We start from the raw sequence: 25,028 nt of genomic DNA on the forward strand, positions 1-25,028 counted from the left end.
GATTCATGGATCAATTGACCACTGACGCTTGCATCTCCCTTTTTCTTCCCCCCTAATGCCTCTTTTTCTGAGGCCTGCCAAAACAGACATTTGTTCCTTGACAGTAGAAAAGTCTGCCTGGGTGGTTGAAAACTGATAGGCTTGCTGTATTTTGAATAAGTATTGGCCATCAGGTACTAGATTGAAGGCACAACCTCACCTCCAGGACTGCTTCATAATACTTGGGACAGTGTCACTGGTGTGCTAACGTGATTCAGTGCAGGAGCAATAACTTCAAATGGGAGTGGATCGAGGAGGAGCTACAGTAGTGCATTATACCCCACTTTGATTCCTGCTCTGCCCAAACTTCAAAGGCAACTGTCTGGGAGGGACAGGGGAGTTTCTATTCAAACAGCACAGAGGCAGTCAATTGACATGGTGGTTCATTATAATCTACCTGATATTTATTCACTCCATAGGTGTTAATAATCCTCTCTCCTGGTTAATACTCTTGATGTCCCACTATTCTTTCTTCTACAAATTGGTTGTCTGCCAGCCCTCTCCTACTTCACAACCCTACAGACTGTTTTTAGATCTAGCTAAAAACCTTAATTCAGGTGTGGTTACAATAACTCTGGAGTAGAAATGACTGACAGTGAAGTATTGGAGGCACTGTCAAGACATTCAGGAAGACTAGATTTTAAGAATTTCAATAAGAGATGTATATTTAACTATAATGACTACAGAACTAATGAGACACTATTTTTTGACTATTTTGACCATTTTTGCCTGGTTTCTTGTATTTTTTAAATGTTATAATCTAATAAATTAGTGCCCATTCCAATACAGTTATACTTGTTTTGCTCTGATCTTAAACTGACTAATGTGGCCCCTAGTATATCAGTAAAGCCTCAAGTTTCTCTTTAATGGGCAAAAAATGTGTGTTGTGTTTATGTGCAACGAGGCAACACACCAGCTGCACAGATTTGCAAAATCCGAGATCCGCACATGGCTTTGACTGTACTTTGTAAAGTTCAATGTGTCACAGAGACATGGAAGTTAGGTGGGAAACACCAAAAAAGGAAATATGGTAATGGATTAATTAAAACAGGGTGAAGTCTTTCAGGAATGCTTTTCTCCTATGCAGCCTACATTTGCATCCTATTACTCTTTGCCATAGACCGTGAACCACTCTTGGTAGTTTGTCTCCCCTGATGTTCACGTCCCTCCCCTCACCCTGATTTCTGTACTTCTTTAAAGATTTGAAATGTTCTGCAGAATGCTTTCCCAATCAGCTGTAATTTTTGAGATCTGTACCTAGTTTATTCTTTCCCCAGAATGCTTCAGCCTGGACATGCCCAATTACTGTTGTTACTTTTTGGAGTTCTCCCTTTAATTTAATAACTTTGTGATAATTACCTACCCAAAACTGAACCAGTATTGCTTGAGTGTTTGTATCAGAGCAGCGCAAAGGGAGAAAAACTATTACTTCCTTGATCCTTAAATGATGGCTGTGTATAGAATCCCAAACTACCTTTGCCTTTCTTACTGACATAACTCATAGCAAATTTATGTTTAATTTTCCATTTGCTGTCACTACGCAGGCCTCTTCAGCACTATTACGTGTCAGTACCCTTTTGCCCCCCAAAATGTATTAGTTTGCCTTTTTCCAAGACAGTTTCTATTGTGTTAATTTCTGTAAAGTCGCAAGAAATCACTGAAAGCCATTACAGCATTCCACTGTGCCAATGGACAGCAAAGCAGTTACATTTCCTAACCTTTATCCAGCTAAAGCTGAAATACAGTGTGCACAATGTTAAAGGGAGTAATAGCCCAGTCTGCTTGCATTAAAGTCAATACTAAATGTTGGGAAGTGAAATGTTGGCCCCACTGAAATCAATAAGACTTGCCACTTATTTCAGCATGGCTGGACCTTCACCCCTAAAGTCTCAAACAGTGCAAGACTGGGATGTAAGGACACTGAACATAGATTGGAACACAGGGGGTGCAAATGAAATCAGCTATCAGATTCATTTTTAGTCTTTTGTGACCTTTAACTCCTAACCCAGAAACCTATCGTCTCGTTGACAATAACCCATTGTTCCAGAGCCATCCAGGAACAGACTACCTGGGGTATTGATCATCAGGGTTCAAGTGCATTGGCTCACCTCTGTGGAGGTCAGCATGCTCTCTCCTATCCAGGATTATCAGTGGTGGGATGGAGACAGGCCCGTGGGAATAATATTTTGAGTCCAAAACATGAATATAATCTGAATAATAGGACCTCAGTTAATGTACCTAATCCCCAAAACTAGGAAAGCTTTTCAAGATCAGCACTGGTTATATTCCACATGAATTTTCCAGTGCAGAGTTGACATATTATTATCTTGGCACCTCATACTGTCACGGTGTATTACTGATAGACTCTAGCTGTACAATAGTGCAAGACCTTGCTTTAAAAATTCTCTGAAGATACGCATAGCAATTTTCAAGTCTAATACAAGGCTTTTCATTTTTCAAGGCTTTTCAAATTCAATACAAAATTAGCATCATTGTTCATTAATTTGTTTTTTTCCTCAGTGACGTGCACCTAATCAGGAACAGAGACACAGGTGAGGGCTCGTTCTAATGTGTGTGATGTTGTCGGTACACAAACCGAGTAAACAATGCTCCACCCCCTTCTAAAATGAGTGATTCAAATAAGGAATGGTTCATTCAACAAAAGCATACCTTAGTATTATTTGAACATCTGGAATCCAGAATCATCCTCTATTCCTTTAACAGGATCAACTACCAATGGACAGTCTGTTAGTAGAAGGATGATGCATTAAGGACAGGGTGGAACTGAATGGTGACAGGAAGAAGCTGAATATGCAAGATTGTAGATAAACTACTCAGAGGGTGCAGCAGAATGAAAGGGTAGAGGAAGAAAATGTGCATGTCTAAGATAAGCAGCATAGCCTCTGATGCCCACCTTCCCTGGGTGAGAACCATTCCCTCCTAATATGAGGAGCATCTGCCCTTCACCCTCTTCTGTAAGCAAGGGCATAAATATCACCCACTCATGTCGCTGGGTGTGAGGCTTAATTGTGGGTGATGAGCAGGATGGAGATAGGACATGCCTGCAAACAAAGATAAAAGAGGTCCATCCTCTGTCTTTGTCCTATCGCCTAGCGGGAAGGAGGAGAAAGAAACTGATTGGCCCCTCACCCCTCATTAATCTAAAACATTGGCTATTTCAAGCTCTACCCCCATCCCTTTAGGTTTAGTATAGGAAAGGTGAGCTGGACTTACTGCCCATTTGATGGGCCAGGAAATAATATTTCCCATTTCTGTCAAATTGGCAGAGCCCTGGTGGGTTATTTTCTCTTTCCTCAAAGCATCATGGAGGCCCAGTTAGGTTAATAAGTACAGGACATATAAATTAATATTCAGTAGTTAATAGTCCTATTTAATTCCTTGTAACTTGTGGCCTGTACAGATAAAAGGTCCAAGAAAATAGGAGTCACGGGGTTACATGAGTGGACCATCTGTGTATGGAAGAAGGGGTGGGGGGGGGAACCTTGATTTCTTCATGACTGCGGTCCCCCTCTTGTATGGGGGACTCGCAGTTTGATGCTGAAATCTATACATGGACTGAGGAAATTTGTGATGGGCTAGGTGCTGTTTTGTAACATGCCTGGGTTAAATGCATGTATATTTACAATAATGTTTCATGCCTTCATTTCCATGACTTCCTTGTACACTGTTATGCCCTAGGAAAGAATGTAATTCTTGTCCTGAATCAGACCTGGGAGAGAAAGTGAGGCTTCTACTAAGTGTGTCAGCTACTAGGGAAGGGGTCTTCAGGAGTACGGTGAACTCATTTGCAAGATGAAGACACACCTGAGCACCATCAAGCTCAGGCCCTGAAGACTCCCTGCGATCTCTGGTGCCCAGAGGAGACCTCAGGAAGGTCCAGCTGGTTTGAAAAAGAGATCCCAGAGACATAAGGGAAGGGGCAGAGGCTGAGTTTTGGCCTGGGCATTATGACACAAAGATTCTGCCGGCTGTATTGCAGATATAAACTAACAATGTTTATATCTAAGGAGGACTACCAGCTTGGCTGTACATGTCTTTGGGTGCACTTCATCCCTTTTAAAGAGGTCAGATCCTTCTCCAGAAGCTGAACCTAAGCATAGCTCACTGTGAGGCCATGTAGTGAGAAGATATACAGACCGAAAGGCCCAACCTCAGAGCCCGAGGAGCCAGCAGCTCATCTAGTCTAGAAGCTGATGTGCCTGGACTGGATTTAAAGGTGTTCAGAGTGGCTGCGTTAAGGCGGGGGGGGGGAGGGGGAGTTGGGGTCCCTGGCCAGAGCTTTTCTGGGGAGTTCATAACAAAAGCCTAGCCTGAATTACGGGTTATGAAGATTCAAGCACTGGAACCCTCACATTTGACATATTCAAATTTCTGGTACATTAAGATAATAAAGGTGTGGCTTGCCTCTCTTAATCCAGCCCCGTACATAGTTTTAATCACCTGCATGCCTTGGTCAATACAGATTTTTGCCTCTGTATGAGACTTTCCATGGACTTCTATGGGGTTCTTCTAAACTGAATAAAAACCTAAATGGGACTGTATGACTTGGTCTTGACCCCCTTGTGATTCTCAGATACTTCCTCAGTCATACTCTTTTTCATTTAACATACTTGTTTTCCCCTCTGCCCCATGCAGTTTCTTGGAGATCTGAGCAGTACCTGATCCAAATCAGAATAGGAAGTGAAATTTGTGGAGCATTGCACATTTATACCAGCTGTGGATGTGGCCATAAGTTTTGCAATGACATGCTGCCTTTTTGGGCTTCTTGAGAGTACTCAGAGAACCTAAGGATTCTGCCTTAATTTGTCCCCAGGAGTTTTTCTGAACTGGAAAGGTTTAGAATAACAGAACCAGAATTGTCCTCCATTTGTTATCATTGTATTGGTTTTTACTTCTGACAGCTTGAATGAATAGTGAGTTATAAAAAGAAAGAGCATGTGGATCAAAATCTATAAAAACATTTAAATGACTTCTTAGTGGAGTGGACCTGAAGGAATTGGATTCCAAATCTGGGACACTGCCTGAAAAACATGACAAGTCTGGAAGAGTACTCAAAGCAAGAAATATATTCTTAAACATAGAAAATGGAGTGACCTTCTAGAAGGATATTGTAGTCAGGATAATTAACATGCTCAGAAGTGCCCAAATGCTCTTTTCAAAGCAGATTGGACACTTAGGACCTAAGTTACCTGGCCACTTTTGGAAACTTTGGCCTAGTCTGTCAATTGGATTGTCATGTTGAGACTGGGTAGAGGAAAGGTTAATAGGACAACTTTCTTCAGCACATCTAGTGCAGAAAAGGCTGTGAAGAAGCTGAATGATTTTCACGCCCATCAGCAGCCAAGATGTGGCTCTAAAGCACCCAAGTTTCTCATGTTGAGAGGTAAATCCCAAGTCAGGCATTCATCCAGCAAAAAGGCAGACAGAACAATCATCTTTTAAACCACATTCCCACTGACACATTAAGCATTAGCTGGCTTTAAAAATGATAATGCTGTGACCATGCCAATTTATTTATTCTTATTTTTTAAAGAGAAAACTCTCAGACATCTGCTCTTGTTATCAAATTAACTTAATTGCTTAAATCACAAGCGAGGCTTTGAAAAGGGGGATAAGGCAGAATGATTACACGAGTTAGACACAAAGGTTCTGACACACCATTCCTGCGAATCATCATGCCCATCACACACCAGCACACACAGAACCACCATTGCATGCAGACAGACAGACACCAGATATAGTTACTCAATGTTAACACAGGGTGTTCACTGAGTAGCTGACGCTGAAGCCGATGATGGTGGTGAAAGACAATAGCTGGAGCAAGATGAAAAAGCAGATGCATCTGTGCTCTGGAAAGGAAGACAGAAGATTTCACCCACTTGGCATCACTTGGGTCCTCTTTTTATAGGGTTTGCCAGTCCTTGTTTCACTTTTTGAGGTTTTTTCCATGCTTAGTTTGGGTTTTAGCAGCTGCTTTGCATCCCTCTTCTTATCTCAAATTGGGGTCACTTTAGTTGTAAAAAATGGGTCTCAGCCTTGAAGTGTTCTTGTTGCCCACGTGGCAGCATTTCTTCTTCTGTTATCTCCTTTGTGCCCTTGAGCTTCAAAGGGATTCTTCAGCCGTTTGTTAGTTAGTTACTGGCTGGTAATTCACATGTCTGGCGCCTTGTCGCTTACATAAACAGTTACATCCTCTCTCCTTTTTCCTCATGGAAAAACTCCCATTCGTTCTTCATTCGCCCCTTGCCCATACCTGTCTCGTGCCCAGGGCATGCAACGTTCATTCATTTGTGTCAAGCTGGAAGCATTACAGAATAGTGAAGCAGCTACTTTCTAGAAGACAGAAATCAAATCATTAAATTCATGCTACATTCAACTAAACTATTTAAAGGTTTAACCAAATGCTGCACCCTCCAGAAATGTCCTGCGTGCACTCAGCTTAGAGGGGAAGCAGGTGCATATTGCTATTCTGTGTGGTAAAAGACCTAGCTACAGCCAGGTGCTGGTTTCACTAACAATTTGCATTGGCTCTAGTCACCTTTCTTTTTGATGATCTTCAGCTGATTCCCATCACTAGGCAGGCAGTATAGCTAATTTCCAACTGTTTTCCTCCCCACTGCCCCCACATTGGTCTGCCAGAAGCTCGACTCCTCTTTAGGTTCACAGAATACCACCATGTGAACAGATGGAAGAGATGGCTTGAGCCACCCTGAGAACAGACATGCAGATGGCCGCTCCTTCTCTCATAGGACCTCAGGGATGTGGTAAGTCTTGCTATAAAACAGCAGACCCAGGAATTTCCAATAATGGGTCATCATTTAAAACACCAGAGGTAGGGTTTCTACAGTATTTGTGTCAGTGAGAATATAGCAGTAGATTTTCTTTCGCAAGGAAAGATCAGGCACAATGGCATTCTCTCTTTCCCCCCCCCCCCCCCACCCTCCATCAAATTTTAAAGGGTGGATTCCCTCCCACCCCCACTTATTGTTGATTGGCTATGGCCAGGCCACCAGCTGCAATGAGAAATGCTATTACTCCTTGGAGGAATCCTAGTGATACACCTCAGAAAGTGGATAAATATGAAGTGCTGTTGAAATGACCCAGACCTGCTGCCTATCAAAATCAGCCTCCCTGTCGGGAAGACTATAGGCTTCATAAATAATATGAGAGTTTGAAACGATTCAGCCTGCACCATTGAGGCCATCAAAACGGATGTAAATAGCAAAGATGACAGCTTGGCCGTCTTGGGACATTGCTTGAGAGGGAGTCAAATGGATCAGGGTTCCCTTCTGTGGCTTAGAAGCAAGTCTGAAAAACGTTCTTTCAAACAGCATGGAAAATGTTTTGGGATTCTTCCTGCTGCTGGAGTAAAGGGCAAATCTCTTGCTGACTTCAGTTAAAAATAGGAGAGGGCCCTCATGTCATATGATTCATCCTGAGGAGGACTAACTCATCCTATGTACATGTTGATAGTGAGGGCTGTAACAAGAGGAAAATACATGAGAAGTGTGTGATGATAATCCAAGTGCTCAGGAAAACTGGTTCCATGAGTAAGCTCATGCCCGGAAAGATCTAACCCAGACTGCAAAACTATGTTACAACAAATAGAAAGTTTCAGTTGGAGTAAAAACTTAGGAGAACAAAAAAAATGACAGTCAACTATACTGAAATAGCTGCACTCTCGCTGAAAGAGCTTTATGTTGTACGGTTGTTAACCTATCTATGTACAGCTTGCTTACGATATGTAATTCCCTGCTTTCTGATTGTAAAAATGATAGTCTTGGAACCTGTCACTCCACCGTTATTTCTAATAACTATAGTGTGTGAATCCCTGTATTTTGTAGTAGTATCATAAGAAACCAAGAATAACAAGATGCCAGACTTCCATGTCTGTCACTGAGCCAGCAGACTTTTTTTATATGCTAAGCCAGTTTGGGCAGATACGAGAGAAACCCAATTGGATATAGGTGCTAGAGGAATCAGTTGGAGTTCAAATCTGTGGGAGTCATTTTGAGACTAGATTTAAAGTGGTCACTCTAACGTCTGAAAACGTTGTTATGAAACCTGGAATCGCCTAGTGTTCACCCAGGCTTGCTGTAGATTCAGATCTGGGAGTCTTTCCATCAATTCACTGGGCTTTGGGTCAGGCTCTTAGTTGTTGTTTGGAGTGGACAGGCACTAATTTTTTTGCATAAATTTTCTCTCATGATCTGTGAAGCTTTGCCATTCCAATAGAGTATCTGGGTTCGAGCCACTTGTCATATTGTCTTGGAAACTTAGCATGAACATTTTATTGGGAATCTATGGTCTGAACCAAAACCAGAGGAAAGGTCTTTATGAAAAATGGTGAATTACCACTTTTAAGAATTGCACTGAGTTATTAAAATATTGCGACTTGTCCTCAAAATAAGGGGAGTAGTTCCATAGACCTGACCAGAAATGAGTTTGGTCTCTCAAATTTTTCTCCAATTCAAGTTGAATGTAGCATTCATTTCCTGTTTGGTTAAGTTGCTTAGCAATGATAGAAACATTTGCAGTGTTGGGGGCATGCATTTCAATGGGAGCTACAAGTTGATGACATAAGTGCTGATCCTATTGCCTCTACTTGTAAGTGTTTGTTGTAGGGACTTGGTCCCTGTAGCAGGAGAGGCGCCCTAGGGGTCACCATGCTCTCCCCTAGTGCCCCTCACCATGTCCAGTTCACCTACAAAGCACCCTTCATTCTCGCCCACCATGTCTTTAAATGTATATGATAGGGAGGCTGCTTCTTCATCTGCCTGGACACAGTTTACCTCCTGCTACATTAGCCCAGCTCTGCTAATGGGTGTTCCTGGGCACCCCGGCCTTATGGGCTATGCGTGGCTCCAACCACCCCTTTACCACACCCCAAGCCTTGCTGATGTACCAGACTTTGTTTGGTCTTAGCCACAGCCCTTGTCTTGCTCTCGAGCTCTCCTCAACCTTGTCTCTCACCGCACCCCACAGGTGCTCATCAAATTGCTGCTCCCTTTGCCCAGGGCTCCTCACGCTGCCCCCTGCTCTGGGGTTTGGGGTCAGCACACCTCAACATTGCGTCCTCCCTAGTGCTCGAGTCAGCACACCCCAGTGCAGCACCTCCTCTGGCGCTTGGGTTGGCTCACCCCCTCAATGCTGCACCCCCTCCCCGATGCTTGAGTCAGCACACTCCTTTTACAGTGGCTTCTCACATGTTTGGGGTCAGCTCACTCCAATACTGCACCCTCTCTGGTGCCCCGGTCTCCATGCCGCCATGGACCCACTATAAGGCCTCCTCCAACCCCTAATAGCCTCACCCAAACCACTGATAGTAAACAGTCAACACAAACTTAAGCCCCTAGGCTATAACATAAACCTTTGCCAACTGGCTACAACATTATTCGAGCCACCCCCAAGGGTGCTTCATCATTCACCCGTAACAACCATTCGTGCATTCTGGCCTCTTCTCTGTTCTTGCTCTGGCAGAGTTCCTACCCCTCTGGCTGCCAGCAGGGACTGCCTGCCTGGCCTCAGCCTGGAAGCCATGTAGGAGCCAGGCCCTGCCCCTTCTGATCAGCTGACTCCCACTGGTTGCCCTAGCAACCTGCACCTGTGCCTCTTCATTACTGCTCCATAAGTAGCAGGCACCTCAGTGCCCTGCTACATACCTCCCCCTTATAGGAGCAGGGCACCAAAGTGCTCTGCAACAGTCCCAACCTGCACTTTAGGTGCAGGCAGAAGTATAGCTTCTAGGTCTAACTCATGGCGCTTTCTGTAAAGCACCATGAGTTAGACTAATCCTCCCAACCCAACAGAAGTTAGCTGTTGGGTTTGGGGTGGGTGGGAGATCAGCACCAATTCAGAGCCCACTCAGGGACAAAGGCTCTGCCCCATCTCTCCCAGCTCTCCATGCTAACTGAAGATGTCAGGGAAAGAGGCATGGGAGGGAGGCTTATTCTGGGGTTTCCTCAGCTGAGCTGGAGTGGGAGAAGAGGGGTGGATTGGAGCCCCCCACCTGCAGCTCTCCAGTCCCCTCCCCATTCTGAAAACAGCACTGGGAGCAGTGCTGGACTGTGTCTGCCAAGTCCTGCTCCTGGTAGGTGCAGACAGGAGTTACTGAGGGCACTCTGCTTTGGAGCACCTTCATTTGAACACTCATGTAGTAAGGGTTCAGATTTTTGTGGGATAAGGCCCTTTTGAAGTAGTCTGCAGCCATGCACTTATTTGGTCATGGCTGTAGAGCACTTTTAGGGGCCAGATCAGGCAAAAGTTGTCACTTCTTTCTACCCTGAAGGCAGAAAGGTGCAGACAGAGTATTGAATTTTACAAACATTGCACACAATTTGTGTACCCATGTTCTCATCCCAATAAAGGCCACAGGAGCAATAATCCTATTAGCATGAATGGGACCGCATTTAGGCAATACCTTTGGTGTCAGGCCTATTGAACAGTAGCCTACCAGCAGAAGCTGCTAAAATTTTATGATAAATTCAATATTATAAATGCTCTTATGAAAGCAAATGGACACCCATACAATCACTGAAAACTTTGATTTGTCAATGCATTTTGATTCTGTTATGGTGACAAGGCATTTCACTATATTTGCATTAGTCACTTGCAGCTAATGCTATTGCTATGCTACTGTGGGTTTTCAGTAGAAATAATGTGTTCTGTACAACTGCAGTATGTGAGGGAAAGATAAGATTTACCTTTGAATACGTAAGAAAATCCATAGGTCAAATATGCATCTGGTATAACTATTGATTTCAGAGAGTTTCATCAGGGATGAGGTTGGCACAATATGCTTCTAGAAGCATGGCAAAGCACTTGCCAGAAATTGTGGCTAAAAGTGGCTAAAGTTGTCTAGAAAAAAGACAGGAGACAGAAAGCTGCTGTAGCACAGTCTTTAATACAACGGGATTTCTGAGTTAACCCTTCCATTTGGTTTCTGGGGCTGGAAGAAGGGGATTGACTTTTTGCTGCTGCCATTAGAAGGATTAGTTGACATCGTAAAAGTTGCCAAGAAATAAAGTACACCCCTCCAGCTTCATGTAAAAAAGGTGCATCAGGAAGCTTACAGTATATGCTGCATAAGGTATTATGAGCAAGGAAGAAAGCAAATATCTAGGGAACAGACTGTGCGCCATTCTCACTAAGGGAGGAACTGTGTTCTCACATAATCAGAAGGTTATGGGAGTTGAGGGCTAGGGACAGACATTCAAAAAGCCTGAATCAATTCAATCTTTGCAGGTTAGTCTAACCTGGCTAGGCTGAATTAGTCTGAAACTGGACAGACATTCTCTCTGGACTGCGGAAATTCAGGCATCCATGTCTGCAGTGGATCAGGCTAAAAGACAGGGGGTGTTAGAGCAGCTCCCCCTTCCCTTCTGCAGGGAGCTGAGCTGAGGAGGGCATGGCCAGGCTCTGGCAGGACTCTTTCATTAGCGAGGTCTGCCTGCATGGTCCCAGGCTTTTCCCCCACTTGCTGCTCAAGGGGTGGGAGTGTTGCTAACCCCCAACCCCAGGCTAGCACTCTAAGGCAAGGGGAGGGGGACTGTGCAGTGCATGCATCTGTTCATGATACAGAGTTTTTCAATCTCCCTCCCTGCTTCATCATACTGCCTGCAGCAAACTGCCAGGCAAGCAAGCCAGCTGTGTGCTGATAGGGATAACAGTCTTTATCACCCGATTAGCAAAACAATGGCCCCTCTCCATTACTTCAAACTTCTTAAACAGCTTACCAGCTGACCTGTTGATTAGCTCCAAATAGCTCTAGGCAGTCATTGTTCTGTCTACCTGCCCCAGTGAAACTGGAGACACACACACACCTCTTGGCATTAACTAATATACCACATGCTAGGGTCCATGGGGCTGGGGTCCATGCTGTGGAAGAAGGGAGGGAGGGGGGATTTACTGCTTGAGCAGCAAGGGAGTGGGGTAAGCAGGGCATGGGGAAGCCAGGCAGACCCTGTTGTGTCTGCAGTCTCTACTGGAGCTTTACACAGCATTAGCTAGCATACCGCATGTTGGCTATGGTCCATGCTGTGGCAGAGAGGAGGAAGGGATTTCTGCTTAAGCAGCAAGTGGTAGGGGGGAAAAGGGGCACAGGGAATCCAACAGACACTGCTGTGCCTGCAAGTATGTGCTGGAGCTCTAGCCAGGGAGCAGAGGGGAGGGGCCAGCTCTGCTATGGAGCAGAGAGCCCCAACCAGCCCAGAGAGCATGCTGGGATGCTGGTGGACTCTGATTTAACTTAAACCAGGAAGGGGTAAGGGACAGATGTTGCATAAACTGGTTTGACCCAAATCAGCTAAGTTTGATAAACCTAGTTGAATGTAGCATCTCAAACTAGTTTCAGCCATTTTATGTGCACCGGACATCAGTTTTGTTTTATGTGCACTGGACATCTGTTTTGTTACAGGTGTAAGCCATTTTCTGATCACTTAAGTCAGTTTGTAATGTCTGTCCCTGTCCCTAGTCTTGATGACTAAAGATTTGACTAGATGGAACAAGAGGAAGCCTGAGTGGTCTGTGATTAAGGCATTTGCCTAACAGAGCTCTTCCTTCTCACAGCACAGAGGTTTTGAGGATCACATTTGTGGATGCAAGCAGTTAACAGATGCAAATGGAAAGGCTCAGAGAGCAGAACGTTTTTCCCAGCTACTCAGTTGGTCTAATAAAAGATATCTCATCCACCCAAAGAAGCTTGCCTGCCTATGTCCTTAGACCAACACAGCTACAACCAAAAACCATGCAAGGCTCAGAGAGGTAGTGTAGGGGCTGGGATTGATTAGTCAATCCATTTTACATTTGGCCCAGGGCATAGACACTAATTTTGATTTTTTTTTTTTGGGAGTGGGGGGGCTAAAATGATGGACATATGGAAAGTTTTATACATTTCAAGTGATAGCCCTCTTCCAAAGGGAAACCAGGGCCTCAGCCCAGTGAGTTCTGTTGGCATATGCCTTATCCCAAGCCCTGGGTCCTGAGTCTGGCCCAGATCTAATCCTAACAGAGAGAATTCCACTCCAGGTATATAAGCTTGTTTGCAGATTTGACCCTTTCTGTAACAAGGGAAGAGAGGTTTGTTAAAAATGACTACAACTGTGCAGTTTTTCCATGGTTATATTTTTTTATGATCTGTGAAGGAAGGGATGTGTTAAAGAGAAGTTCTAGCCTAATTTGTTTGGGGTTAATGGATAAAAAGAGCTGGCACAGCTGGAAAAGTGCAACGCACATAGTTCAAAAAGTCTCAAGCCTCAGTGGGAAGAATTGGATGGCACTTAGTCTTGTTAATCTGATTTATGACAAATGAAAACACTTGAAGCAAACTAACAATTTGTTAGATTTTACAAGAGATGGTGACAACTGCTTTGTAGAGGCAACTGATAACATTTAAGGGCATTAAAAGGAATACACAATAACTTCCTAAGAGAGCCATTTGCAGCAGAAATAGACTTGGGATCAGGTGGTAATAATAGTAGCCAAACATTCAGAAAAAAAAAATATGAAAGTGTTTGTTTGGGGTTTTTTTTGCTTGCACAGACTTACAGAAATATTTAGGGAACAAATGACTCTTCCACAAACAGATAGTTTTCCCTCCCTGTATACACAGCTATGTGTAGACCATCCAAGCTGTGAATTCTGGGCTGTGGATCGAGACTGTGAATACCCCAATGTTCAGGGCATGGACAAGCAGATTGAATCTGAATCACTATATGAACAGAGAGGTGATTATTTAAACTCTGGACTTGGCTTCTGTTGTCAAGAGTGCCCAGAAGGCATTTGGATCTAGAAACTGCTGTGGACCCAATTGTACTTTAAATACCATTCTGATTGGCTGGGGTAGTGCTATGAGAAGGATTCAGAGTAGATTTGGAAAGATTTGTCAAGTTTGGGTTAGGATGTAGGCTGATTGGGCAATGTTAGCTAATGGTAAGGTAGCAGGTGATCAAGGACTCAGGACTAGGCTGCTGAAGCTGTTCATGTGCTCATATTTGAGATGCAAATGTAAAGGCTCAGAAAGGCAGTGCAGGGGCTGGGATTGATTAGTCAATCCATTGTATACTTGGCCCCATGAGTTCTATAGGTACGTGCCTTATCCAAAGCCCTGGGTCCCTAGTCTGGCCCAAATCTAATCTTAACTGAAAGAGATCAATTTGGCCTAATGCTAACTGTAGGAGAGTGCTAGGGGTGTGTGAAATGGGCCCTATTCAATTCGGGCCAAATACAAATAGGAGACGGTGATTCTATTCATTGATTTGGATCACTGGCCCTGATCTGATTCGGTCAAATCCAAATCTGAAGATTCAGTACTGATTCAGAGAGTGTGATCTAGACATAGACACAGATTTAAATGTTTTTTCTACATACTTTTCTACGTACCAGGCACAGCTCGTTAACGCTGCAATGCTGGGGCAGATGGAGCATCCCACAGGAGCACAGTGGGGCCCCCTGCATGCTCATCAGCAAACCCAGAAGTGGACTGGAAATACTTCTGGGTCCACCGGAGAGCCTGTGGGGGGGTCCCCCTGCACCCCCAGCTTGGCAATTGGCCACAGGGGGACACTGGGTGCTCCCCCAGATGCAGGAGGCACCAGTCACCAAGCTGGAGGGGTGTGTGAGTGGGGGGGGGGGGGGCCCAGCACACTCCCCAGCAAACCCAGAAGTGCTTCGGGTCCACTTCCAGGTCTGCTGCCAAGCATGCTGGGGTCCCCCTGCACTTCTGTGGGATGCTCCATCTGCCCCAGCACCACAGCATTCACAAGCCACCTGGTACCTCAATATCTGTAGAAAACATTTAAACCTGTGTCTATGTCCAAATCGCCAAATCTCTCTGAATCAATTCGGAGGGTTTGGATTCAATTCGGACAGATTAAAGGTTCTGACTTCATTTGAATTTGAAGATTTGGCTGCTGAATTGGGCCAAATCGAATCATGGACCAAAGCTTTGCACAGCCCTGCTTCCAGAAGCACCTTGTTCAATTGGTGGATGACACTAAGATATCGGGAGAAGTGGGCACACTAGAAGAGAGGGATGGGCTACAACTAATCTGGACAGGTTACAGGGGTGGGCGGATGAGAAATGGACAGGTTTCAATACTGAAAAGTGCAAGGTGATGCACCTGGGGAGGAAGAACTAGCAGCATACCTACAAGCTGGGGAACTCCCTTCTCGTCAGTGCAGAGGCAGAAAAGGATCCTGGAGTCGTTATTGATTCCAAGATGAACATGGGCCGGCAGTGTGGGGCCGTGGTCAGGAAGGCCAACCGCACCTTGTCATGCGTCCACAGATGCATCTCGAGTGGGTCCAAGGAGGTGAGCCTCCCCCTCTATGCAGCACTGGTCAGGCCACAGCTGGAGTACTGTGTCCAGTTTTGGGCACCACACTTCAAAAGGGATGTGGACAACATGGAGAGGGTGCATAGGGCCCTATATGATCAGGGGGCAGCAGGGCAGGCCCTATGAGGAAAGGCTACTAGACCTGAACCTGTGCATATTCCACAAGAGAAGGCCGAGAGGGGACCTGGTGGCTGTCTACAAACTGGCCAAGGGAGACCAGCAGGCAATGGGAGAGTCCCTGTTCCCTCAAGCACTGCCGGGAGTAACAAGGAATAACGGCCATAAGTTGACAGAGGGTAGATTCAGGCTAGATACCAGGAGGAGCTACTTCACAGTCAGGGCGGCTACGATCTGGAACCAACTTCCAAGGGAAGTGGTGCTCGCTCCTACCCTGGGGGTCTTCAAAAGGAGGTTAGATAAACACCTTGCTGGGGTCGTTTGACCCCAGTACTCTTTCCTGCCCATGACAGGGGTCGGACTTGATGATCTGTGCAGGTCCCTTCTGACCCTACCAGCTATGAAATTGAGTGCCCATAACCTGGCCCACCACTAACTTCGGTCTGCAGAACACAACTTAACCAAGCCTTAACATGAACCTGGGTATCCAAACCTGGCAGAACCCTAACTGTAACACAACATTTTGGTTGGACCTGTAGGGCTCTCTCACAGAGCCTAAAGTGAGGAAACCCTATCCTTAGCTTGGAGGACTCAGCCTAGCCCTGCATATCTAGCTGTGTAGTCATGCAAAGCCCAACTATAGCATCCCCAGCACAGACAGCCTTATTGGGCTTGACTCAAACCATGGCCTAGGCACCCCTTGTCCGACCCTAACCTATGCCCCAGGAGCTCAATCTTGAAAGGCTACACTTTGACAAGAGAGGCCTTTCACTTTGCCAGGAAGCAAAATTACCCAGCCCTCCAGGAAACATTCCTCTGAAAAAACTATGGTAGAGCCAGGCACTTAACAATGAAGAGAGATGCTGAATTCTTACGGGATGGCATGCATATAAGAACCCACTGAGCGAAATTCACTTCCAGCTGTTTGTCTAAAGGGGCTCCATGGAAGATCGTACATTCACGATGAGATCAGTCTTTTTTTTCCTGGCTCTTAATATATGCAGTCTCTTAGCCATTAACTTTTATAGTCTATTTAACATCGTAAGTCTAGTACACACTAATTTTTCAAAGGTCTAAAAGCAAAATAGGCTGCTCTACCAGTGACATGCAAAGCCATTAGAAAGACAAATGTAAGAAAGCCCCATAGCAAGCAGTACTCTCTGTACAGTTTCTATCGTATCTCATTCGCTCAAAAGGCATAACTCATCCCTGGTATCAGAACTTAAGTCACTAGAAACAGGACATTCTGTAATTTGGCAGCAGAGAAGATCCAGAAGTCTCTGTGAAAGTGTTGGCTACGACAATGGCAGAGACCATCCAGTCAGGTCTTCCTGATCCATTAGGAGGTTTCCAATGAGGAGGCAGAAGCATGCGGCACCAACATGTCTTCACTGTTCAGTAAACCAAGTGTCACAGATTCATGCTTCAGACAAAAATCCTTCCCTGCTTCTTTGCACAGTGAAATCAACCAATAGGATAGTACCTGTCCCCATATACAAAGTGGTCAGGACACTGACTTGGGGTGTGAGATATCCAAATTTTAAATGCATTTCCAGCCTGATTCCAGGCAAAGATGCGAACAAAAAAGTCTTCCACCATCCAGGTAAGTCTTGGTCACCTGGAGGTATGGGATTCGTGGGCCAGATTTTCTCACTCCCATTTGTTGAATCCGTTCTTCTTTGTATAAAATACTAAGTATTCAGAGAATGGTATTTGGCGATACAACAGTTAGGTAACCTAGATCTCAAGGAAATCTGTTTCAGAGAGGCTGTGGCATTTCTGTCATTATATTTTTTAAGTACAGCTTAGACAGGTGTGATCTTGCCCTAAGGGGGTTGGATTAGATGAACTCTTGGGGTCTCTTCCAGCTCTATTTTTCTGTGATTTATTTATTTAGACAGAGAGCTAGAGAGTGAGTAGCTCTCTAGCCTGCTGGTCAGGGTACTTTCTATGAGGTGGGAAATACATCGTTGAGTCTCCTCATCTAGAGACAGTTGAGTCTGGTCTCCCACATCACTGATGGGTGCTCTAACTGAATAATACAATCAGTAAAGGGGGCACTGCCTTTTCAAGAAGTGTTGTAAAAAGACATGATTTTTCAGGGTGTGACAGGGGCAGCTCCCAAGGCCAGGTGTCATGCCAGCCTGCACCCCTGCCTATGGGGCAGACTGCCCAGTCTCACCTGCCATGACTTTGCTGTTCTCAAAATGGGTGGTAAAAAAAATGTGGGAGACTACCCATTACATGCCCCAATGCCAGGGGAAACTGTCTGTGGTTCTGAACTTCCCCTACACCGCAGTCCATGCCTTGCAGATGGCATCTGAATTGTAACTATATCCCAGCCCCTAACTTTGGCCATAATCATTGGGCTCAATGCCCCTCACAGTCATGGCACCTAGCCTCTGGGCTCCTTGCCTCTCACTTGGAAAGGGTGTGGAGCCTAAGTCTGGACTCCTTGCCCTTCACTCGCTCACTCCAGGCTCCTTGCCCCACTCTGGACCCCTTTAGTCCTGCCAACCTCCTTGCTGGGTTACCCACTAGGATGTGGGAGCTGGGATAACTGGCCTGGCATTTCCTGGGGGCTCCCACACCACTAGGAGACCCACCAGTCCACCTTTCCGCAGCAGGGTGCAGTTCTGGGTCATGCCCAGGAAGGTAAGAGCAGGAGTCTTTGTCAAGGTGTTCCTGCTGCAGCTCAGCTAGATGTTTCTGCCTCCACTGCCAGCAGCAAACTGCTGTATTTATATAGGCAGCCAGCATTTTCCTGGCTGCTTGACTCAGCCCTTAAATTGGCAGGCACTGCAAGTGGTCTGCCACACAGGGTTTTGCTGCTTTGGCTGTTTCTCAGCAGGCGGTGGGTATTGGGCAGCTGCAATGAGAAGGGCCTGGCAGCAGCAGGAATGGCGAGGGGCTGCTTTTTCCCCCTGTGTTGAGCAGCAGCTTCTGCCTAGTTGCCAGCACTGCTGCTCAGTGTGGGTGGGCGAGTTCAGAGCGGGCCAGGGTCAGGGCTGTGCATGCTGGTTCCGGCTGATCCAGAGCTGGTTTGCTCCACCAGGCTGAGTCCAGAGCCAGCACGGGACAGGACAGGCTGGGGTCAGGGCTGTGCACACGGGTACAACAGGGCTGAGGTCAGGGGTGGCAGCAGCCAGCAGGAGCTGCCACTGCCTAGGAAGACAGTCCAGCTGTGGGGCCACCCCAGCCCTGCTGCATGCTCAGGGGGAGTGGGACATGCCACAGGCCAGACCGGGCCTGGACCAGGCAGAACTGAAGGACCCACTGTGGGCAGACAAAGTCCCTCCACAGGCCAGATCCAGCCCACAGGCTGTATTCTGCCCACCCCTGGTCTTGATCTTTGTCATGACTTATATTTCTTGGGAATCATACAGCCAGCAGATATTTTGCAGTGACCCAGGACGGCCTTCTCGAAACAAACCACCATGGATCAGTCAATTGGTTTGTATTATGTTGGTTAAGTTAAAATGGAAGAGGAAAGCTTATATAAATGTCCTTGTAGGTAGCATTGTTTGCATCTCAGACCAACAACTTTCAGAATTCATGTCTTTCACTGCTTCAAGCAGCCAGTTCTTACTATTGCATCTTGGCACTTCAGTTCTTTGTTTGCAACTCTTTTAACAAGTTATGCCCCTTGCTATGAAATAAGTTGCTCCTGACCAGGCTGACTTCCTGAACAGAATACAGAAATACCTCAACCCGGTTCTCTACAGAAAGACTGGACCTGAAGTTACGCACGAGGAAAATAATAAATTCTTCAAATACAGTTATTGTTGCCTACCATGCCTGTTCTTATTGGCTTTTGATTACCTTCTACCCCTTCTGATTTTAACTATCCACATGTAAGAGCGAGTCTTTTATCAAAGCCCTGAACAAAATAAGAGCTCTTATTCTTTATCTTTATCTCTGTAATCATGTGCTGTAAATGCACCTAGGTATCCCCAAAGCATATAACCAACTTAGAACAAGGCTCTCAGAAGAAGCCAGACTAATTTTGATTCGTGTCTGAAATTTTAATTATGCTTTAATATGTACTGTTGTATCTGTAACAGATCTTCTGTACATGCAGCTTATTCACTATACTAGCACTGTACATCAGGGAGAAAGAGAGAATCGGGTATGGAACCCAAACAGAAGTAACCATTGCTGCGTACAACAGTATTTTATGAAGAACTGTGTATGGGCATATGACAGGGGGCCAACCCGGGCCTGGGTCTCATGTCGGCCCACCCACCTGCCTAGGGGTCTATCCTATCTCGCCTGCCATGATTTGATGTACTGTTTGATATAAGCAGCAGGATGCTGCCCTTTCGCTGCCCCAATGCCAGGGGGCACTATCCACGGCTCTGTACCTCCTCTACACCATGCCTCACAGATGGCATCCAGTTTATTATCCCAGCTCCAGCTTGAGACAGGCCAAACTCCAGCTACTGTTAAGACTCTCCCATACTACCCTCTTCTGGGCCTCACTCATACTGCCCCCACTATCACTGGGGGCCTCTTTCTCTCTACCCTGTTCCATGCTGCCCCTCACAGGGTCACATCCATCCTGCCCTGCTCCCTTGAGCAGCTCCTGTAGGCTATCAGGCTTGGCAACACTCACTCTTTGGCTGGCCAGCATGCAGCCTCTCAGGCCCTCTGCGACCCTCATCAGCATGGTGGCCAGGCAGTTCTCCAAACGCTAGGCTGACTCCACCCCTAGCCCCTCACCGGGTGAGGTCACACATGCACACACAGACTGTTAAGGGGCTGGCCCATGTACTGGTCTGCAGGCCATCTCCTTGGCCCTCATGCTGCCCTTCAGACCATCCCTTCAGCCCTGCTCAGCACCAGTACTGCAAACACCTTCAGGCCACTACTGTGCACCCTACTCTGTGCAGGCCACCTAATCCATTGCCCCCTCTCGGGGGCCAGACTACTTCCCCCTCTCTGGGGCCTCTGGAGTCATACATTTCCCCTCATGGGGCTCAGGTGCCTCTATCAGTGGACCTGGCCCCCAACACTCATAATTACCCTCTGAGGAGTGGGGGCTAGGGTTATGAGGTGCCCCTACCTGCCTTTTACCAGGGAGGTAGCTGACCTGGCGTTTCTGGGGGACTGTTCCACCATGAACAGCTCCACCACACTGCCCTTCCCCGGCAGGGTCTAGTTTCAAGTCATGACCAGGACCAGGACCAGGACCAGGACCCTCCCACCTTCCCCAACAGCCCCTGCCCTTCCCTTGCCTCCAGGATGTTCCCAGCAGCAGCTCAGCCAGATGTTGCCTCCTCAGCTGGTAGCAGCAAACTGCTGCCCCAGCAGCCCTGTGGGTTTCAACCTAAAATGGCCACCTCATCAGGGCTGGCCTGCACCTGCAGGCTGCCTGCTCCCAGCCCTTAAGGTGGCAGGCACCAAATGTGCACTGCCACAGGGAAAAACATGAGGTCCCATGGGGGCTGACCCCTGGGGCAGCCCAGAGTCACCGTGACTTCAGGGCCTCCACAAAGCCTAGGAGAATACCTGTACAATGCTCAATCCTAGAAAAAGGAGGGCTGGAAGGGCCTTCAGGAGGTCTTCTAGTCCAGCCCCCTGCTCAAGGCAGGATCATCCTGTCTAAATCATCGCAGTCAAGTGCATCACCAACCTGCTTTTAAAAGCTACAAAGATAGAGAGTCCATCACCTTTCTGTATAGTGTGTTCCAATACTTAGCCACCCTCATCATGAGAAAGGTCTTCCTAATATCCAACCTAAAATTCTCTTGCTGCTATTTAAGGCCATTGTTCCTTGTCCTGTCCTCTGTGGTTACTGAGAATACTTTAGCTCAGCATTTCTTAACATGCAGGTTGCAAGAATATATGAAAGGGTCATGAGCAAACTTTAAAAATGGATCAACAAACTTTAAAAATGGTTTATTCTTTAAAGGAGAAAAATGTGGGAAACCATGGCTTTTCCCTTGCATGCTGCCAGAGTTCCAGCCTGCAAGGGGCTGCCTGGGGCCCCCCACGACCCACGCGTTGGAGGGTGGGGAGACTGAGTTGGGACTGGCCATTGACGTTTACAAATGTGTCCTGGTACAAAAAAAGTTGAGAACCACTGCTCTAGCTCCATCCTCTTTTTAAAATACCTCAAGAGCGGTCAGAGACTTCTTCCCCATCAGTCTTCCCCAGACTAAATTCTAGTTTTCAAGCTTTTCCACATAGGTCGTGTTTCCCAGTCTCCAATCATTTTTGTCTGATTAATGAAGGATTGCTGCCTTCAAATAGGATTCTGTGGTGCACCTCAAGGAAGTGTTGCTTAGAAGCTGCAGCCTGTGGGAACAGGGAGCTAAGGCAGATATAAGCCTCTATGCCTTGCTGATCTCCGGATTGGCGAGATTCCCCCGAGTAGCTCTGGGGGGTTAAATTACAGCAGTTCCTCAAGCCTGACCTGTGGATCGCTGTCCTGCTTAGACTCTCCAGAGCAATGCATGTCCTATAAAGCACATCCTCTGGAAATAGCTCTGCAGCTGTTTACTATAGTACTTGTACCCGAGGAATGCAGCCCCAGTAGATATGGGGTCTTTTTGCACAGGACAAAGTGAAGAGATGAGGATCCTGCTTTAAGACTTAAAAATTCTGCTTTTGAAAGTATATTCTTGAAAAGACCATGATCACCCTATACTCCGATTTATTCTTCCACCTTACTTTGCGGCTGAGGAAGCTGAAGTGTGCTGAGAAGAAGGCTAATTACATTTGAGATTTGCTTCTACTATTCTAAGATTAAGAAAAAAATGAAACTTCTTATCTTTGTGCTTAAATCTTAAATCTTCAGGCAAAAGTTAATACAGGCAGTTAGTGGTGCTAGCCTGAAGTAAGGAAGAGGTGGAGTACAGGTGCACTTTATAGACTAACTAAACTAGAAGTGCATAAGCTTTTGTTAGCCTGAGTTCACTTCATCAAATGCTGTTGAAACTAATCTAATTTTGGATTCCTGAAGTCAGATAACACAACTGAGCTTCATAGCCTCTTTCCTGGAGTGACATTTTGATACAAATTTTAAACCATGGATCTTTGATAGTATCATCCAAAAGTCATTACAAAAGATGATCATTCCAACTTTCAGGCTTTTATTTAAAACCACACACATCCTCCAGGGAATTGAATCCCACTGTGTTAATCGCCTTCATTATCACTGGTATAAGCATAACAATTCACACAGGTTTAGCTCTCTGAAAAGCAACTGGGTAATATGGTGCCATCTGCTTTTTATACTTGGTTTCAGGTTGCCTATTAGCTGCATTATATGCTTTTGTGTGTGTAACCTGACTCTTTTGGGCATGCAAGATTCGTTTTGGTCAGATCAAGACAAAGTGGTCATTGGACAGAAAAATAAAGGAGCTGGGAATGAAACCTGGAAGTCAGTAGAATTTTTAGAATTCCACTGAAATGACCTTAAATTAGAGAACAAGGCTCTTTTCCATAGGGATTTTTACTCGTCATCTCCAGTTTTGAATTCCTGTTGCAGTACATTGGAAGACATTTCAGGAGAAAAGTTACCTTTTTTTCCCTTTGAAGCCTTAAGACTTTTCCACATAGGAAAGGGCACAATGAAGAATTAGAAAATCAATTTACTATTATTTAATCTTTTCTATCCTTGATATTTATCAAAGTTAATGTTTTGGCACCTCCCCCCCACCTTATAATTTAGATGACATGCATAAACATTTAAGAATGAGCCAATAATCAATCAAGGTTTCAATAGCAGTAACCTCCACTAGTGTCTGAGTGTACCTAATACAGTTATTTTCTGTATAGTTATTAGACCAGACCTTGAAGTTCTTATTCAAGAACTAATTTTCATCCACAGGAAGACCTCTTTAAGTGATTTCACCCAATCTAGGGTGTAGCTAGCAGTTCCCTAGCTTCATCATTTGGCCTCTTTACACTGCCATACTTTAAACTTAACGCTTAAGAATTTCTTTTGCAACAGCAGTTCCTTAAAAGCTAGTGCAATTGACATTTGCCTAGATTAACTGAAAAAAGTAATTTCACACATTTCTTGAAACATCATGAACTGGTAATAGCTATACACCTTCACCCTGCTGTGCCTTAACACGCACAGTGTCACCCATGTCCCGAGTTTTGCCTGTCAGCAGCTTGAGGTGCAGTTCCCCCCCAAACCCCTGCACTGATCTTCTTGAAACTTGGCAGGCTTTGTAGCCTAAACAGGGGCCACCACCCCTGCAGTTTTCACCCCCCTGTGTTGTAACGCATAGATGTGACATGAGTTTTGCTTTCAAGAATTTGGGGTGCAGTTCCCCCCAAGCTCCTAGGTTGATGTTTATGAAACTTAGCAGGCTTCAAGCTCTCAGCAGAGGCTACCAACCATGCAAATTTAATTCATGACAGACAAAAAACCCACAAAGTTATAGATATTTGATTGATTTCCCCATTATACCCTATGACCAGATCTCTGAAGTGGCCCCAATGGTTTTCCAAAGCACTTTGGAAGCTCCAAACCACTTCGGAAAGCCTAACGAAGCCAGCGCTTCAATCCGGACGTGCTGCTTCAGAGGCCAAAGCATCTGAAGCTTCTCTGGATCCGAAGCAGGGTCCAAAGCCTCACAGAGCCCTAACAGACATTACACACAGACTGGTTTAAATGATCAGAAACTAGTTTAAGCCTGTAACATAACAGATGTTCAGTGCACGTAAACCAGTTTGAGAATGGCTGAAACCAATTTAAGATAAACCTGACTGAATCAGACTTAACTGATTTGGCTCCAACCGGTTTATGCAATGTCTGTCCCAGATCCCTTCCTGGTTTAAGATCAACCAGACACCCCAGCATCCTGGCATACTCTCTGCTCCACAACAGGGCTGGCCCCTCTCCTCTGCTCTGGCTCCAGCTCCAGAGACTATGGGATGCTTCCCCCCTCCCCCTCACCACTGCCTGCTAAGCAGGAATTCCCCTTTCCCCTCTGCCTTGCTGAGGAGGTGTCTGTGTATTAGCTAGCACACCACATGCTGGCTAAGGTCCCTGCTGAATCAACAGGTAGACTCAACAAGTAGCTGGTAATGTCCCTCTGTTTTCTTAATTGGGTGATAATCACTGTTATCAGTTACCTGCTGGGCTAATCAGAGCTCTTGCTGGAGCCTGGCCATGCCCTTCCCCTCCCCCCCCAGCTTCATGCTATGGAAAGGAAGGGAGGGCTGCTCTAGTGCCCCCAGCTTTTAGCCTGAGCCACTGCAGGTATATGCCTGCATTTCTGGGATGTCTGTCCAGTTACAAAACTGATTTAGCCTAATCAAATTAGACTAACCTGCAAAGATTGAATCAATTCAGGCTCAGGCTTTGTGAATATCTGTCCCTTGCCTATGAGTTGGGTATTTTAGGAATCCTAAAATGCTTTGGTACAACAAAAAATTTTATGGAGAGCAGTTGCATAGCTGCAGCAAACCCAATTTTCCCAAAGATAGATTTACAGGTGAAAGTTAAATTGTGGCAAAGACAAACAATGCACCAAATCCTTTTAATATTATCTC

At 45.7% G+C, this 25,028-nt stretch overlaps 1 long non-coding RNA gene across 1 annotated transcript in view; it reads right to left on the reverse strand.

Moving 5' to 3' along the window:
* Positions 1–5,483: 5,483 nt before the first annotated feature.
* The window catches only part of LOC149852137 (uncharacterized), a 100,043-nt gene continuing 80,498 nt past the window's right edge, over positions 5,484–25,028 (reverse strand). The window contains exon 5 of the long non-coding RNA XR_016439277.1: positions 5,484–6,393. This is a non-coding gene — a long non-coding RNA (uncharacterized LOC149852137). The remainder of the gene's footprint in view (positions 6,394–25,028) is intronic.

Source organism: Crocodylus siamensis, chromosome 15 (genome assembly GCF_052110815.1).
Source record: "Crocodylus siamensis isolate JL-2025a chromosome 15, ASM5211081v1, whole genome shotgun sequence".
Lineage (NCBI taxonomy): Eukaryota > Metazoa > Chordata > Crocodylia > Crocodylidae > Crocodylus > Crocodylus siamensis.